The sequence below is a fragment of the Schistocerca cancellata genome, chromosome 2, assembly GCF_023864275.1.
Source record: "Schistocerca cancellata isolate TAMUIC-IGC-003103 chromosome 2, iqSchCanc2.1, whole genome shotgun sequence".
Classification (NCBI taxonomy): Eukaryota; Metazoa; Arthropoda; class Insecta; order Orthoptera; family Acrididae; genus Schistocerca; species Schistocerca cancellata.
Genome location: NC_064627.1, coordinates 666,777,004 through 666,796,555, shown reverse-complemented (window position 1 = coordinate 666,796,555; position 19,552 = coordinate 666,777,004). Strand labels below are relative to the sequence as shown.

Below are 19,552 nucleotides of genomic sequence, written 5' to 3'. Positions count from 1 at the left end.
CTGCGCACCATCTATAAACCCTTACATAACATACAGAAACTCATAGTCAGTGGAAAGAAACAAGGCAATAACGTTTTTTCTTCCTACTCACACCACAGTCTTACATCAAATGCCTGACAGCGAACCAGATCTATCTCGTTAATAATGTACTGCTTGGAAGCAGTTTCTTATGCTTCAAGGAGTTCTGGCTCAAATATGAACTGAAATTACTTGCCAATTTTAAAGCAATCAGAAGTTTATATCTGTAAAAGGAAAGAAATTTAATGTAACTCATAAAAAATTAAATGAAGTTTTTCAGATATCAGATTCATAAAATGCTGGACATTTTATGAAGTTTAAAATGCCTGCCAGACACAACCAAATTACGAAAATAAAATTTGTTCTCCTTTTGGCAAATGGATGATACCCCAAAACTTGTGTAACATTCTGGTTGACTCATAAGAGTCTTTTGTGTGCATTTTTCTTTCTACACCCACTGCATTTTTACAGTACCAATGACTTTGCCAGTTGCTTTGCTATGATTGACCCTACATGGTCATTCCATTTCACATACTTCTTTTTTACCTTTTATGAATTGCCTAAATGTTATTTGAACTTCTAAAGCAAGTTGCCAATTTTTGTACTGCCCAAAATCTTATTAAGACCATACAGAATATTTTGCAGCCTTTTTCAGACAGTGCTTCATGATAGACAACTGTACCATCTGTGAAAAACCTAAGATTAGTCTTAACATTGTCTGCAATGTCATTAATACACTTTATGGACAGCAAAGGTCCCAACACCATTCCCAGGGTACATCTGAAGTTACTTCTACATATTCATTCATTTATTCATTCTTTTCTTTGTGTGCATATTGTCATTAAACTTTTACTCAATTTAAAATTATGCATCTTTCCTGTCAAGAAATCCTCAGTCCAGATACAAATTTCGCTTAGACTCCATATGATCGTTCTTTCGTTAGTAAGCCTTTATTAAAATGCTTCTCGGAAGTCAAGAAATACTGCCTTCATCTGATTGCGTTGATGCATGGCTCTCAAGGCGTCATATGATCAAAGCGCGAATTGGGATTCACATTACTGATGTATATGACGTACTTCGTTAAATCTGTGGTCTGGATATACTATAGGTTTCTACAACAGATGGATATCGAACTTATTGGTCCAGTTTTTTTGTGGATCACCTTTGCCGCATGTGTGTGCTTTTTTCCCGCAGTGCGAGAGACATATGGGATGTTGTGGTTAAAAGAATAGATAACCCAGCCGCAAGTTTGCACAGAATCTGACAGGTATTACATCTCAAACAACACGCACAACGGAATTCCCTTCCAATCGAAAGCGATGAATCTGTATCGTAAAGTTATACGAGACACTTGTAGTAATGTAGATATGCAGGTAGAAAATTTTTGACAACAGTACCAGTTGATCAAATAAAATTTTAAAAAACCTCACTTTTAGAGGTAGCCACTGGATAGCGCGGCATGTTTGGTGAATCAGATCATGGTTACTAACCGTCTTTGTACAGTGCGTCCAGTTTATGAATCTGTCTATCTATCTTCCAGTCTTACAAGCGTCAGATCACTACTGCACAAAGAGCAATAACGCTTGAAAAATTACCGGTAATCAATATATATTTCAGTTAGTGGAAGAAACGCAAACAAGAATATATTAACTACAGAACTTATATTCCATGCCTATTTGTGTGGAGATAATTCCGGTATGTGTAAAGACTATCAGCAAAAGCTGATATACACCCGAAAGTTATCCCTTTCATAAACTCCTGAACCAGTAAATTTCCGGGGGAATTACATACAATAGCACAAGTGTAAATGCTTATTTCTCTTAATTGATTTTTGTTATAGGAAGTTGTCTCTCTGTAATAACAGCGCGCGTTTCTAAACAATTTGGTTGTAAGAAGGTCTTTGCTATGTTATCTTAGAGCGAATGATGTGACAACTGTGCGCAAAAAAAGATGTAAGAACACTCACAATAGGAGTGTTATAGCAGTAGCTAACTTCATTTATGAAATTTTTGTGTAAGTGCCATTAATGTACAGGCTATTTAAAATCATTAATTAATGTGAAGAACCTCTTATTAGCATGAACTCGTTAAATAGAGCAGGAAGTTCCACCATCTTGATATTTGCTGCGTTATTAGTCACTGTGTATTTGTCATAGAGAAGAGTGATAGAAAATTTTTGTAAAAAGTGTCTTTTGTATGAGTATTCCATTCCAAAAACGTAAGTGACATTCGTTGGCGTGTCTTCTATTGCTAAATAGATATGCCATGTTTTTTTTTTAATTTGAATAGCAGTGGATGACATACTTCTGCTCGGATTGTACACTGTCACTGTCAAAATCCATGTTCATGATTTTTAGATAAATGTTTGGTCTCTACTGTCATGTTACTAGGTGCCCTGCTGCAAGTGCTTTCCTTTGTTGTGGCATATTTACTTTACTACTATCCTTCATATCTTGCATTGTTTTCAGAAATGTCAGTGAAAGCGGCTTGACAGTCTGACAGTACGTTTTACAGGCGCTCCTTTAGATTTCTGTACAGAATTTGAGTTTGTTCGGAAGAGATAATGAATAATGTCCATGGAACAATGATGTAGACATGGCATAGTGAATATCTAGGTCGTCACTTTTTGTCAGTACAAGTTAATAATTGGCTGTAACAGGTTTCTGATTTTGGGGGGGGGGGGGGGGGGGGGTTAAGGAATATGACGTATTTATTAATAATCATAGCAACATGCAAGTTGTCACGAATGGGAAGAATTCGCAAGGTGGAATGAATTAATATGGTGTTAAAGAAGGATGGCGAGGGTGAGTGTGCTTATTATTCTCAAAATACAACAAATTTTCCCGTTTTTCATGTATTTGTCATAAACTTACTCTCTGGTGGAACTGAAACAATTCTCAGATAAATTTACGAAAATGATGATGATGTTAAATGTGCTGTCAAATGACCTTGCTTCAAGGCCTGTAGTTTTAGTTAAGACGTATGTGAATTTGCTTCCTTGGACTATGTTTATATTCACCTCAAACTTGTTAACTATAAATCCAAATACCTGTTTGCAATTGACGATTGGGTTGCTGAAATAATGTTGTAGTTACTACTTCCTCATTTCTAAAATCTTTTACCTGTATTAGATTGTCAGTCACACTGACTGACGAGATTACTGCCGCTGTTGTTTTCCAGATATTCATGACTGCATATTGTGCCTTGTACTTATTCCACAGTTTGTTGGGCGAAATGCTAGTTAGTTGGTTGCGTGTTCCATTGATCAATCGTGCGGTGTGGTAGCCGTTATGATGTGGAACGTGTCAAGTGCACAAGAAATGAACATATGAAATATATATATATATATATATATATATATAAAAAATGTCTGCTTGTGTCTGTATATGTGTGGATGGATATGTGTGTGTGTGTGTGTGTGTGCGTGCGAGTGTATACCCGTCCTTTTTTCCCCCTAAGGTAAGTCTTTCCACACCCGGGACTGGAATGACTCCTTACCCTCTCCCTTAAAACCCACATCCTTTTGTCTTTCCCTCTCCTTCCCTCTCTCCTGATGAGGCAACAGTTTGTTGCGAAAGCTTGAATTTTGTGTGTATATTTGTGTTCGTTTGTGTGTCTGTCGACCTGCCAGCACTTTCATTTGGTAAGTCACATCATCTTTGTTTTTATATATATTATTTTATCCCATTCCCTTAAATGGCACAACATGCATATACTATATTTATGGATTTATTTATTTCTATCCAAGAATTCACTTATGGTATAGGAGGAGTTGCCAAGGAGGTATGATTTCAATTTATTTTTGAAACTATTACTGCTATTTTATTTCATCTGGTAATTTGTCAAAAATTTTTATAGAGCATGTTTTACCACTTTCTTTGCAAAAGATAGTTTGAGTAAAGGATAGTGTTTCTCTTTCTTTTTTCTGGTATTATAATCTTGAATGTCACTGTTGTTTTTAAACTGGTCCATGTCGTTGAGAACAAATTTCATTAGTGAGTAAATGTACTGTGAGGCTGTTCTAAGAATTCCCGATCTTTTAAAACGATGCCTACAAGATGTGAGACTATGAACCCCACACATTATTCTAACCACTTTCTTTTAAGCAGTGAATACTTTTTGTCTAAGTGTTGAGTTACCCCAAAATGTCATTCCATATGACAACGAGTGAAAGTATGAAAAGTGTGTTAGCTTACTAATTTCTATATCCTCAAAATTGGCAATTATTCCGATTGCAAAAGTTGCTGAACCCAGTCGTTTTAGAAGATCCAAAATATGAATTTTCCAATTAAGATTGTCATCTATATATGCACCCAAAAACTTAGTATGCTCTTCTCTGTCTACTGACTGTTGATGTGTTATATTTATTGAAGGAACTGTACTTTTTGCAGCAGAAAATTGGATGTAATGTGTTTTCTCAAAGTTTAAAGCAAGTCCATTTGCAGAAAACAAATTAATGACTTTTCCAAAGAATTTATTTGCATCATTTTCAGTTGGAGTTTCTTTTACTGGATTAATAATGACGCTTGTGTCATCAGCAAACAGTGTCGTTCAGCTTCTTGTTTCAGATAAGAAGGGAGGTCGTTCACATATATCAAGAACAGAAGGGGCCCCATTATTGAACACTGTGGAACACCCAATGTAATTTCACCCCAGTTAGATGAAGTGGCAAACTTATTTAAATCACTTGACCCATATAAACTTTTTGTTTCCTGTTCTGTAGGTATGACTTAAACCATTCATATGCTATTCCATTTATACCACATAATTGTAATTTCTGTAGCATAATGTCATGGTTCACACAATCAAATGCTTTGGACAAGTCACAGAAAATTCCTATTCGTGACATATTACTATTTAAAGACTCTGTTATGTGGACAGTGAAATTGTATATTGCTGTCTCAGTGGAACAGCATTTTTTAAATCCGAACTGTGATTTACTAAGTATCCCTTTACCGTTGAGATGCCTAACCTCTCTTGAGTACATTACTTTCTAGAGATTTTTGAAAATGCTGTAAGGAAGGATACTGGCCGATAATTATTGACATGTGGAGTCCCCCTTTTTGTAGCCGGCTGGGGTGGCCGAGCGGTTTTAGGCGCTACAGTCTGGAACCGTGTGACCGCTACGGTCGCAAGTTCGAATCCTGCCTCGGGCATGGGTGTGTGTGATGTCCTTAGGTTGGTTAGGTTAAGTAGTTCTAAGTTCTAGGGGACTGATGACCTCAGCAGTTAATTCCCATAGTGCTCAGAGCCATTTGAACCATTTTTGAACCCTTTTTTTAGAGAGGCCTGCGAGTGGCATATTTTATCCTGTCTGGGAAAATACCTTGAGTTAGTGATGCATTACATATGTGACTCAGAACATAAGCTGTAGTTGTTCCACATTGTTTTAATATCTTATTAGAGATGTCATCTTCTGAAAAACAACATTTATTTTTCAAAGATTTAATAATTTTACTTGTTTCACAAGAGGTTGTTAGGTGAAATTTAATCTGACTAAATTTTTTCAAAACTGACTCTTCCATGTACCGCCTGGCTTTTTCTTTTGAACTATTCTCACCAATTTTTTTCTCCTACACTTACGAAATGGTTGTTAAATACATTAGCTACTTGTGTACTGTTGGTTAGGATGTTCTCATTCTCTTTAATAGTAATACTACCTACCCCAGTGGTTACTTTTCCTGTCTCCCTTCTAATAACATTCCATATTGATTTTATTGCTGGAGTTGTTAGTTTCTTCTCTAACATACATATTTCTTGATTTCCTTACATCTTTTCTCAGTGTTTTACAGTAGTTTTTACAGTGTACAACTACTTCTGGATCTTTACTAGTTCTTGCTGTCTCGTCAGTTTTCTTTTTCTTTCTGAAGACCCTTTAATATCTAAAGTATTTGTTTTTGTCCAATTCCATTGGTAACTGTGTGCACTACAACTGTATTATTGTCAGTATAGTTTGGATAAATGGCAGCATCAGTCATAAATATTGAAATCCTTTATTTTACAGATAGATTTTGGTCACTGTGTGACCATCTTCAGTGAAAATTATTCGAACTTTGTGGGCTCATAACATAATAGCACAACATTTTCTATGAGGTATAACAAACACTGTGATGAATACTTCCAAAAGATAACTTCACATTTTGTGCTTACGATAATTTTTAAAATTTGCAGAAGAGCATATCTTGTAATGGTAGCAGTTGCTGATCCAACATAGTACATGAAGATATCTGTTGGAAGTATCATAACAGTACATGTTACACCTCATAGAAAATGTTGTGCTATTATGTTATGCCTCCACAAGGTTCAAATAATTTGCATTGGAGGTGGTTACACAGTGACCGAAATAGATCTGTAAAATAAAGGATTTCAGTGTTTATGACCGATGCTGCCCATTATCCAAAATATATTGGAAATACTATTTGTAAATTTCACCTTTTAAGAAGCTAATGTAATGTGTGACGTATATAGATATTCATCTTTGTGATATCAGACCTTATATTCGGAATTAATTCAGGTTTGATAGTAGTGAATTTGTTGCTGGAGGTACACATCCAGATTGCCTTTCGGATGTTGTAAGCAAACTGTTGCACGAGTAAATGGTAGGTATCTGTATTGTTCACCAGTGAGACATGTGGTAGGCTTATCGCCAGCCTCATTTCATCCCATGCAATAGTCCCTCACTTCTGTATATCTGTATCACCTGCGCATCTATGGCACACTGTTGGCATGATGTATTAAATTATCTAGTTTTCAATGTATTTGTACCCAGCCAGGTACCTGTACTAACATATCATGTTCCATGAAATGCAGCAAACTATTTCCCAAGCTTAAAGGATATTGTGCCTGTTGTAATCTCCTGAAGTATTTATGCACTGCTGTTGTAAAGGCATGTGTCTATAAAGTCATCTTCAGCAAGTCGTTTGCAGAAACTACTTGTGCAAGTTGTCATGTGGGAACATCCCCAGCAACTTGACTTCTGCAAGGTTTGTCAACTTGCAGAGTAGCTTCTGCAAGTTAGTGGAAGAAGTTTCCTACATCTTTTTGCAAGTGCATGCTAGTTGCTGTAAATTTTTCTCAAACTTGCAGAAGTTGTGTGTGTTCATTACCGGTATGAAAATGTTAGTGTCGAAAAGGGGAATGATGCGAAGACAGATGGCCCAGAACAAAAGTGCCATAGGAACCCTTAAATGTATATAACTGATCACCAGAGCAAAGGAAGTGTTAAATTAATTTGCAGATTACATTGTTTCACCAGAAGGGGGAGTAAAATGGAAGTACAGACATCCTTAGATTTTAGCTTTTTTTTTCATAAAAATAAATGTCTTGCATTCGTAATAAAAGTAATGAATACTGTTTGCAAAAATAGAAGAGTGATTAAAAGGCTATATGTTGGTGGTACAGCTTGCTACATTTTTGTATCCTGCTTTTGAATATATGATTGTACAGTAGATGAGATGTTCGAAAATAATACACAACTTTTTGAGAAAGGCTTCAATGTGAATGATGTCCTCTGATTTCATTTCATACAATAATGTCTTTTGATAACTTGATTATGTATGCCTCTTCGTTTCTTCACATAAGCATTTGTTTTTTTTTTTTTCTTAATTTTGTTTTTTGTAATGATTTTTCTTCAACAACAACAACAGTAATAGCAGTAATAAAAATAGTAGTAGTAGTTGTTCATCAACGGTGGTTGGTGCTCTGTTTTTAATCACAAGACTATAAACGCTCACTTGCATATCTCCTGATGCAACACTAGTGGAAGCACTTCTGGAAGTACTTGCAGCGAGTTCCTTTAATTAACCTGCAGAAGTAACCTTGTGCAAGTTTTTCTTGTAATGTAAACCTCCTCAGCTAGTGCTTGCAGAAGTTACTTACAGAAATTAGTTGCTAGTGGATACACATCTTAAGGATATGTACTCTAGTGTAGAGAATGACTTCCATACCTCATAGCAGGGTGCTGCTGCTTGATTGTAAGGATGCTTAAGAGTTTTTGTTCAGCTTTACAGGTAATTAATGAGTGATTTATTTAGTGTGGTCAGTCTGTCTGTTATTAAAATCCATAGTATATGACCATTACATTACTCCTGTCACCAACATGTAGCTGCCCACAGTGACTGACTATTGTTGTGGCAGTTTTTGCAAAATTCAGCCACGTATGATACATTTTTTTTGTGCCTCCATGATCTCGGATATAGCACCTCACACATTGGGCACCCATCTCAAAATGTGATTGTATCACACATCTTGCCCATTCTGCACTGGATTCCCGATGACAGTAGGACCCTGCAAGGTCTGATGATATCACAATCATGTGACTCAAGACTGTTCCATCTACTGTGGTGTTCAGTGTACTCTGTACAACACAGCAGCTATCATGTGACTTCTTGGTAACCACCATATGGAGAACATCATTTCCATCAAGCTGTTATTTTTAAATTATACTTCTTTGGGCATTCATAGGCAGTTTTGAGTGTTGCTTATTCTCAAGTGCGTAATAGGTGCAGATACTTAATCTTTGTAAGGAGTGAGAAACAAAAATTACATGCCATGCACATTTACTCATAGCATGGTTGTACATTCTACTTGGTAACATTTAATTGATTAACATCACAGGTTCATGTAAACATGTGTTAATCCATTGCAAATGTGAAAGTCTGGTACATTCCTAACCAATGTAATTGCCAGAATGTTGGATGCAAGCTTCAAACATGCCTACATTGTGTTGTGCAGGTGCTTGATGTCAGTTTGTGTGATTGAGTTCCATGCCTATTGCACTTGGTTGGTCACTACAGCGATGGTAAATGGTGGTTGTAGATGACACTGGTGTTGTCGTCTGATGATTTCACATATGTACTCCATTGGAGAGAGATCTGGTGATAGAGCAAGCAAAGGCAACACGTCGACACACTGTAGAGCACGTTGGCTTACGGCAGCGGTATGTAGTAGAGCATTATACAGTTGGAAATCACCCCACTGGCATGCTGTTCATGGATCGCAGCACAATAGGTCAAATCACCAGTCTGATGGACAAATTTGCAGTCAGGGTGCGTGGGATAGACATGAGAGTGCTCCTGCTGTCAAATGAAATTGCAGTCCCACCTGTAACCCCAGGTGTAGGTCCAGTGTGTGTAGCACACAGACAGGTTGGTTGAAGGCCCTCACCTGGCCTCCTCTCAACCAACACAAGGCCATCACTGGTACTGAGGCAGAACCAGCTTTCATCAGAAAATACAGTAGACCTCGACTGTGCTTTCTAATGAACTCTCGCTTGATATCCCCACCCCTGAATTCTCAAATGATGGTAGTTTGGGGTCGGCGGAATGCTACAGGGCATCTGGCTCGGAACTATCCTTGAAGGAACTGGTTTGTAACAGTTTGTTGTGTCACTATAATGCCAGCTGCTGCTCAGATTGCTGCTTCAGATGCATTACAACGTGCCAGAGCCCATGCCAAACATGAAGGTTGTGCCTCTCAGTAGTGTTATGTGGCTGTCTGGAGCCTGGTCTACTTGCAGTGATACATTCTCGTGACCACTGCTTCCAGCATTCATGTACAGTGGTTACCCTCCTGCCAAGTTTTTCTGCAGTATTGCAGAAGGAACATCCCTTTCACACAATCTCATTGAAAGTAAGTGAGCTGTTGATAATGTTGTTGTCATCTTAAAGGCATTCTTGACTATCATCAACTTGCTATGTGCCACATCCAATTTCAAAGGTAGCTAACACTCACAACTGTTACAGTATACATTTAAAGCAAACCTGATTTGCATTCTCAAAGTGCTGCTACTAATGCTTCTCGTATGCAGTTGGCACAAAATTTGAATAGGTATCATCTTTCAGATGTAGAAACATGTCTACCAACTTTTGTTTATGTCAAACAAGGCCTTCTTGGTGTTGAGATTTTCCCTTTGACAGTGGATGTAAAATTAAAGTGAGGAGAGACTGCCACAAATGATGGGACTGGTGCAACTGTTTCCTTGACCAGCAAGCATATGCAAAATACTGCTGTGTAAGTTCTGAAATGGTGGAATTCTGTGAAGACTGTGTGTGCATAAGAAAGAAACCGCAAATCTACCAGAAGTGAACAGAGAAGTGAATGTGTGAAGACAAAAGTAGATAATTGTTACTACAACAAATAAGATTGAAGACTTGAAGATGTTGGGGCTGGCAGTATTGGAAATGCTTCAGTGTAGCTTGTCAAGTGAACATAAAGGTGTCTTTAAAATTGGATGGAAGCTACCTGCATAGTTGCATTAAATTTCAATGATTGATGGTCCAATATTTGTGGCATTGAATTCACGTTTGGGAATAGTGGGGTTCAAGTCTCTGTCTGGCAATCTAAAATATTCAGGGATTTCTGTAAATCAATCTGTGTGAATACCAGTATGGTTCCTTTGAAAACTAAATGGCTGATATCATTCCGCATCTGTGTTCTATCGTAATTTTTGTTACACATCTTCTGACGACTTTCTCACTGATGGGGTGTTAAACCCTAGACTTTTAACCTGAGTGAAAGTATAGCAAACTAATGTACTGACTTGAAAATAAAATTAAATATTAAGTTTTCCCTGTACCTATCACTGTTCATTTTGACAAACATCTTTCTCTGTGTACACAAATCCACAACTTAATGAACAAAATTACTGCCTCCTCTGTCTTCATCTTTCTACACTTCTTCCATCTAAAAATAAAAAAATGGTTCTTTGTTGAGTGATTCTGCAATGAAAAAGGCAAAGGTTTTGTTGTCATGAGAACTGATCATTTTGGCATACTGTTATGAAATTTTCACTTGAAAATTCATTTATTTTTAAAATTTTAAGTTTGTTAAATTGATGAGTATCTTTAAACTTGGTTTTGAAAGCATTACTTGTAAAAAAAAAATAATAATAAAATGCATGACAGTGTATGTAAAATACTTTTAATTTTTTAAAAATTTCCTTAAAAAAATTTCTGTATGCAATTTAACAAGTGTAAGGCATGACTTCTTGTGTCAGCACTAATAAAAATATGAAGTCATAAAATGTCACTTTCCAAGCACAAGCAAGCTTAGAGTGCATCCCATGTGTTCTAACTGGATGCTCATAAGAGCATTGAACTTGGCTGTGGAGGTGGTCTTGCAAGGTTAAATTGAATGTGATAACTAATACTGAAGCAAACAGATAAGAGTAAGCTGAATCTATTGTATACCACATAGACCATATCTCATTTCCTGAAAAGACAAAAACGTTTAAGTAAAGACATTGTAGTTGCCCTTATTTCATGAAATGTTCCATACAGAGGTCTTAAGCATATTAGATGTGGTATTCCATGAATGTGACACATTACATCAGTTCCCAAACAAAATGGAAAGTGTTAAAGATCAAATTTTTTTTTCTCGATTTTGCTTAAGATGGCTGAACGTTATCTTCTGCATATGTTACTTTATACTGAAGTAAAATATCTTTTACTGTAGCTGAGTAAAAAAACTAATGCTGCAATAACACCTGTACTACTCTAGATGTAAATTTAATTTCAGTAAGAACGTTATCACATTTTAACAGATTGTGTGACGAATACACGCACATTGTGGAAGTGCTACAGTTGAAATGGTTTGTATAGTTAATTTTCTTACTGAATACAGTTGTTTCTAAGGACAGTTCTTTCATATTGCCTGAAGTCATTTGGTGCTATTGCAGCTTTAGAAAATAGGTTTTGTTCTGCCATGTGCTTAAAATATTTCGTAAATGGTTAATTAATGATTCTCTCAATGCTTGCATTACTAGTTTCAAACCTTTCAGGTTCATTCTCAAGCCTGGCCTGCTGAGGATGCGCAGACAGTACTTGATCTTAATACTTTGCCATCCGCATGTCTCGTACAAATTTATTCGATCCCGCGTCCGGCCATCCTGATTTAGGTTTTCCGTGATTTCCCTAAATCACTCCAGGCAAATGCCGGGATGGTTCCTCTGAAAGGGCACGGCCGACTTCCTTCCCCATCCTTCCCTAATCCGATGAGACCGATGACCACGCTGTCTGGTCTCCTTCCCCAAACCAACCAACCAACCAAATTTATTCGCTTGGCGCTGGCAGCGCTAATTCGGATTACTTGGCTTTTTGTTGGCCTCTTGTCACCTTTCTGTTGCCAACAAGCTTCAAACGCATTGACTTTTGCGTGCTTCAATTTTTCCGGAAAGTCTCTATTTTGCTTTATCGTTCCACAAACTCGAATTTTCTTTTCAAGTAATTTCTCTGCAAGTTCTAAACTGTTATAAGAATTATCCATGTAGAGTTGATGCCACTTTACATAAGAAGGTGCCAATAGTTCAATCACTGTTTTTGCTAAAGGTTGTCCAGTGCCGGAATATATCTAGAATGAGGAAATGTATCCCGTACTCGAATCGCACAGCATCCCAATGAGTATGCCGTATTTCATAATTTTTGATGTATTGTAAACTTTAAAATTTAACTGTCCATGCCACGGTATGATTCCTTCATCAGTTGAGATCTTTTGACTTATATTAAATGTTTCTTTAAACTGTTTGGAAAAATAATAAATTACGAATTGCACTTCGAAAAGCTGGTCGGCATTATCCGTTTTATTGTTGTTGCTAGAAAAATGTAAAAATGATATTTGTCCGAATCGCTTGCAGGGCATCATATTGCGAAATATCGGTGTGTCTATCAACAGATGCATTGACCAGTAATCATCGATCCTTGCTTTTTTTACAATTCCCATAAGGATAGCAACTCCAAGCCATTTTCTAAGTTTGGGTCCCATAACGTCAACAAATTTGGCATTTTTTGATATCCAGTTTCCTTCTATTGCATTTTTTACTCTAATACTTGTTGGTTTCATTGCTAATAGATTCAAATACATCATTCCCAATATATAATTCTACGGTATCCACGATGCTCTGTGTATCTTTGGGAAATATGTGTGGACCCGGAGATCGTTCATGTTTATTATTGGTCCTCAGTAAATCATAGTCTGTCTTCTTCATCCGAATCAGTTGGCAACTGTTGCGTTCACTGAATTCTTCTTGGACATATTTCACTATCTTCTGATGATCCTCCTCCTTTCATTTTTGTGATAACCAATGTCTTCTTCCCAATCGGCCAAGTCGTCCGAATGTCAGACAAGACATCCGCACATTCATCGTAAATAATCGTATTGTCTCTTTTGTCTGCCATGATGAAAGTGCATAAGTATTTACAAAAACATCGAAAGGGTGCAAAAAAGGGCAGCTCATTTTGTATTATCACGTAATAGGGGAGAGAGTGTGGCAGATATGAAACCCAAGTTGGGATGGAAGTCATTAAAGCAAAGACATTTTTCGTCGCGGCGAGATCTATTTACGAAATTTCAGTCACCAACTTTCTCTTCCGAATGCGAAAATATTTTGTTGAGCCCAACCTACATAGGTAGGAATGATCATCAAAATAAAATAAGAGAAATCAGAGCTCGAACAGAAAGGTTTAGGTGTTTGTTTTTCCCGCGCGCTGTTTGGGAGTGGAATGGTAGAGAGATAGTATGATTGTGGTTCGATGAACCCTCTGCCAGGCACTTAAATGTGAATTGCAGCGTAATAATGTAGATGTAGATGTAGAAAACTTGTTGACGTGTAACTTATTGTTACCTAAACAAAACAACAACAGAATGAAAAAGATACTAAAGTGCTGTCACTGGCCACTGCATGGTACTATGCACACGACACCATTGTGGTGTCGCCGGTCGGCAAAGTGTTAATAGTAAACATCAAAGTGGCATACATACTTTTATGAAATATTCGCAGAATGAATGTCACAATCTACAGGTACATCCTAGCAAGTCAAAAATCAAACTCTTACTAAGAGGCACTTGTGTATTTAAAACTCATTGCCAAATATAATTACTGCAACTGTTTACAGAATCGTTAATAAACGCTTTATGAAATGTAATAAAGCTGCTGGTTACCAGTCGACAAAATATTGAAACTAAAAAAATTTAAAATATTTGCTTTGTTTCTCTGTTTAGTGGTGGAGGGTGTGAGCACCTGAGGAATACAACATAATTCACTTTACTCTTGGAGTGCTTGCACATTGTAATAAATAACAGATCTATGTTAATTAGTTATGACTTTTGTTAATAGTTGTGGGCTAATTTACTGCACACTCTCTCATACAGTTGGAGACTTGAGGAGTTCCTGAAGTATGGCCTGTAAAACATACTCAGCCATAGATATTACAGTCTGCAGCCCGAGCATCTCACCCTTATTCCAGTGATCGATCCATGATGATCTCCATGACAATGACCACTACGTTCTTATCACTCTCTCTTTCTTGACCAATGGAACTTGTACCCTGTTGGTCACTTCAGAAAACCTAGTGGCAAACTTTCACCTCCACAACAGCTTTCTGAACCAGTCAAGATAAGGATATCAAGGAGTAGTACAAGATACTATTGGCAGGATAATATATTCTCCAGAAGTGACAATACCCTGTTAATTGTTCTCTTTTCAATGTGCACCACTGCCATGGTGATTTGAAAAAATTAATGCAGCTATCAAACAGCCCTGCAGTGCACTTAAACAAGACAAGCACCATCCCTGTATGGAACATTTAATAGCATTCAAGAGACTTTGAGGGAAGGCACAGTTTTTAATAAGCAGTGGTGGGAACAGTAGGTTCATCTATGAGAGCCCACACTTAATCGTCTAAAGTATGGTCTAAACTGTCTCACATTTGTGGCTACCCACTATCCAGGATAGTTTCTAGCACCCCCTCAAATGGCGACATAATATATTGATCCCAACGTCATTGTTGAATGTTTCACAGCACACTTGACCGAAGTGTGTGCATGCAGTAACTACCGCCCTAATTTCCTGACCTGGAATTGCCTTGTGGAACTGAACTCTTTCACCTTCATACATAAGTCTTGGGAATTGTACAGTTTTCCATTTAGTGAATAGCAGTTCTGCAGCACTTCATCCCGGGGAACAGTAGTTTTGTTGTCTGTGGGTGGCCAGCACCATCGATACAGAGCTTCTTAGACACTGTCCACCACAGTGATGTGCGGTTAACTGGAGGCTTTCATATGAGACCTGTAGACAGCCTCTTGGCGGAAGTTGGTGGCTCACCACTGAGGTTGAGATGTCAGAAACTCTTGGCAAACTTTCATTACAGTCTATCATATGTGTACCCACCTGTGTTACTCAGCTCTACTTCACATGCAATAGTTCAGACTGTTTACAAATTGGTCAAAAATAGGTAGTCCAGCTGGGATGTGGCTGGAAGCTCCATGCAGAGGCCTCAAATTGCTCCCTCTTGTCTATGTTCCAAGAGTCCCCTCTTGGCAGAAGCCCTGCGATTTGGATGGACCTTTTTTTTCCTCGTAAAAGAATGCTGATCTCACCTTTTTTCAAGCATGTGTTCCAGTCTGTTCTCCGTGACTAACAAAATTCGACATACATCTACTTGGACATGGTTGGCTATGCTTTTGCACACACAGATGAGGATAGTAAGTTTTTTCTGCCAAGAGCGTGCAGGATAAGCACTGCAGAGCTGGTTGCTGTATCGCAGGCTCTGCAATGCATTAAAACTCTTGCCACAGAGGACTTCCTTGTTTGTAACAACTCCATGGAGCTTCTTAAAAGGCATAGCTTTGTGTTATTCCAAATGCCTTTTGGTCACTTAAAATCTAGGTTCTATTAATTGACCTCCACAGCTCCAAAATGATGTTAAAATTCATCCAGACATAAGGCATGTGGGTATGTAGGGAAATGCATTTGCTGACAAATTAGCTAAAGAAGCAACCGTAGGAGGCAAACTTGAACTCTGAATACTAGACACATGTTTAAGATTGTAACAGTGACACAAAATTTTGGATATGTGGGATGTGGAAAGGTAGGCTACTGTGATCCTCACCAAACTGAAGAGCAACCAAGGGGAGCACCAAGGTGTGGCATTTTCGTATCTCTCAGAAAGATGCCATCATATTGTGCCAAGTGTGTTTTGGCCATGTCAGGCTCGCTCACAAGTTACTTTGTTGTCAAGAGGACCCCCCTCAATGCAGCAGTGTGGTAGTCATCTTATGATAGACTATTTTCTTCTCAGTGTGTGCCTGTTGGCTGATCTGAGATGAGCAATGGTTCCGTCAATCTCATCACCTCAAATACTTGGGAACAGTGGGTCTGCAGCTACCAAAGTGCTACATTTCCAGAGAGGAAAGTGGATTTTACAACAATTTTAATGCTGGTATGGTTAGGTTGTGTGGGAGTAAAACTCCCTGCAGCATGTGTCCCAAGTGGTCTCTCACTACTTTCTCCCTGCACACAGTTACACATTTTTAAACTTTTATGTATATATTTATTTAACTGTTGAAGCTAATTAGCTCTCTAGTCCACTTTCTCACCCCATTTTCATTTCCCACCCAATTTTAGTTGTACTGACTGATGATCTTTCTTGGTGTATCCTTTACTGAGCAGCTACAATTTCTAGCTACCTGGGTTGTCAGCACGACAACATGATCACAGATCATGGAGCTGAAAACTTTCCTTTTCTCGTTTCATCTCTGTACCTCATTTTCTTGTGAGTCAAGATACTTGAAACTGAACAGTTAAGCACCTTTAAACCCACAACAATAATAATAAACTTCCATACAAAACATTTACATTTCTTGGGTACTTCAACATAAATACACTGATCCAACCAGGAAAACTGCACAACCTAACATTAGAGCTCAACAAACAGAAGATAATGATGCTTGCACTGCAGGAAACCCGCATGACAGGCGAAGGCACAATGGGTTATGGAGACTACCGTATCTTGAAGAGCAAGACAGACAAACGAGTCGCCAATGGTGCTCTGCTTTTTGGCATGGACTTCATGGTACATAAGAAGATAATCAATTCAATTAGAGAAGTCAATCCAGTAAACAACAGGTTAATGACAATGCACTTACAAGGTGCAAACAAAAAATACATCATGATCAACATACATGCCCCCACAGACGGGGTAAGAAAAAGACCCCATATCAACAGAGAAATTCTGGGCAACACTAGAGACAGTGATGCCCAAGATCACCAAAGACAATATAAATATTTTATTATGTGATTTTAACACACAATTGGCAGATAAAAAAGTCTTCAAAGAAATGTGGGAAAGTTTCTGTCGCACAAATATGCAAACAGAAATGGCATGAGACTTGTCAAACTACGCCAGTGGAATAACATAAAGACTATCAACATCCCTAAGGAAATCTCCGCGAAAACAGAAAGCATGGAAGTCAGCTATACAAGAGATGGGAGGATTCCAAATAGACCATGTAGCGATTTCCTACCCAGTCCAGGAAGAGATCCACGACATTAAAGTATGCAGAGGTGCCAATATTGATTCAGACCTTTATCTAACTCGAATCAATATAAAATTTACACCAAAGAAAATCTATCAGAAAACAATGTATATAAATAAGTCTGACACAAAAAAGATCATGGAATCCAACGTAAAAGAGGAACAGGAAAAACAACCAGCAAACACGTGGGAATAATTCCATAGAAATATCATACAAAAAGTAAAAACTTATACCACGGGAGAAGAACACTAAATGCCCTTGGTGGGACTCACAGTGTGAAAAGGCATAGAAATATGCAAACCAGCTTTTCAGGACTACAATAGTAAAAAACCCAGAAAGTCTATGTTGTTTCCTAGAATCAAGAAAACTGGCTGCAAAACTTATTAGGTAAACAAAGCGAAAGTACATAAAGGAGCAACTGGATACTATAGAGGTAAACTTCTGCAGCCACAACACGAGAGAATTCTACAGGACCTTCTCAAGGAAGATCTGCGGGTACACACTTCAAAATGTGTGCGTCAGGAAACCAGACAGAAAACTAGCACTAACTAACCAAGAGAATTGTCAAGAACTTGCACATTATTTCTCCAAGCTCCTTAACTGCCCTGAACCTGTAACAAGATTTCCAGTACAGAACAGTACCTCCATCCAACTGGAACCACCCCCACCAACATGTGCAGAGATCAACAAACACATACTTAAATTGAAAAACAACAGGCCATCTGGTGAAGACAGCATCATTACAGAGTTACTAAAAAGCCTGTGTCACTACAGGAACTAACACAAAATACCAGGCAGGCTTTCAGCCTGGTCATTCATGCTCTGAACAAATCCTCAATCTGAAAACAGTTATAAAATACAAGGCCATCAAGAATTCGCCAATCATTTGCACCTTCATAGATTTCAAGAAAGCGTATGATTGTGTTGACCGACAATCCTTGTTCAACGTCTTAAAAGAACAGGGACTCAACCCAAAAACTCTATGATTAATCAGACAGACATTTTCTGACAAAACATTGAAAGTTAAATTGATGGGTGAAATCTCTGATCTCTGCATGATCAAAACTGGAGTGTGCCAAGGCGGCGGAGTATCCCCACTACTATTCAACCTAGTCCTGGACAAAGTAATCAGGGAATGCGAAAAAGAACTGAAAACTCAAGGACACTGGAAACCAACACGACTAGCAAGATGCCAGGACAAAATTGAAATATCATAGCTTTTGCTGATGACCTGGCGGCCATACTATCAGACAACGAAGCAACAGCAACCAAACAAATAAAGGTACTAAAAAATGTACGGAAAAAGTTGGGCTGCAGATTTCTTTCGAGAAGTCAGAATTTTTCTGCTCAAAATTAAACATAACAAAATTAGACACAAAATATGGCAAAATAAACAGTTGCACACTTCAAGTATGTAGGAGAAATCCTTGAATCTACAGGAGGAGAAAGATCACATAGAAGACTAGACTACAAAAATGAAGAGGCATTTGGCAAGACATAGCTTGTGTATGATAAAAAAATGCATGTCCAATTACACAATAGTCAGACACTACAACACAGTAATCAAGCCTGAAATACTGTATGCAAGTGAGACACTAACACTCCATGCGAAAATCGACATGGAAAGTATACTGAAGGGAGAAAGGAAAATCGTGAAGAAAATTCTCATCCCAAAGCTGACAGAAGAGGGTTACAGAGTACACTCTAGGAAAACTACAGAAATGATGTCAAACATAGCAGCAGATGTCAGAAAAAGGTTGAAGTTCTGTGGCACATCATCAGGCTATCACCAAAACTACTCACCAAGAAAATTCTTACATACATACCATGGATCACAGAAGTTAAACTGAATCTAGAAGCACCAAAAATCAATCCAATGGAAGCTGAAGACAGAAATGTGTACAGGGACAAGATACACCCATGGAATTTGAGGTAAGAGAAGTAAGTCCCAAAGAAACCAGGACAAAGTGGACTGAAGATAGAGACTCCATGGAAAAAAATGAATTGTGGAAGATCAGAAAGAACACTAATTACCACCACCAACAGCTATTCACCAAGGAAAGTGTTCCTTTCAATTTATGGTAATTATTTTGACATTTGCAGTGTATGAGTTAAGTATTTTCATGGGTTCATAAAGGGAAAAATCCAGGTTTCTATGTTGAAACCAGTTATGAACAGTAGTGGGCATATTAGAAAATTTGAAAATGAAGGGGAAGACTTTCCTT

At 37.9% G+C, this 19,552-nt stretch overlaps 1 protein-coding gene across 9 annotated transcripts in view; it reads left to right on the top strand.

The window, feature by feature from the left end:
* Positions 1-1,908: 1,908 nt before the first annotated feature.
* The window catches only part of LOC126162377 (epsin-2), a 169,338-nt gene continuing 151,694 nt past the window's right edge, over positions 1,909-19,552 (top strand). For 6 of the 9 annotated variants that reach the window (XM_049918843.1, XM_049918840.1, XM_049918842.1 and 3 more), the window contains exon 1: positions 1,909-2,031. The gene's annotated coding sequence lies outside the window, so the exon portion shown is untranslated. Of the gene's footprint in view, positions 2,032-2,094; positions 2,236-2,753; positions 2,822-19,552 lie in introns of those variants that run through there. The other 3 variants (XM_049918838.1, XM_049918836.1, XM_049918837.1) reach the window with 3 other exon arrangements.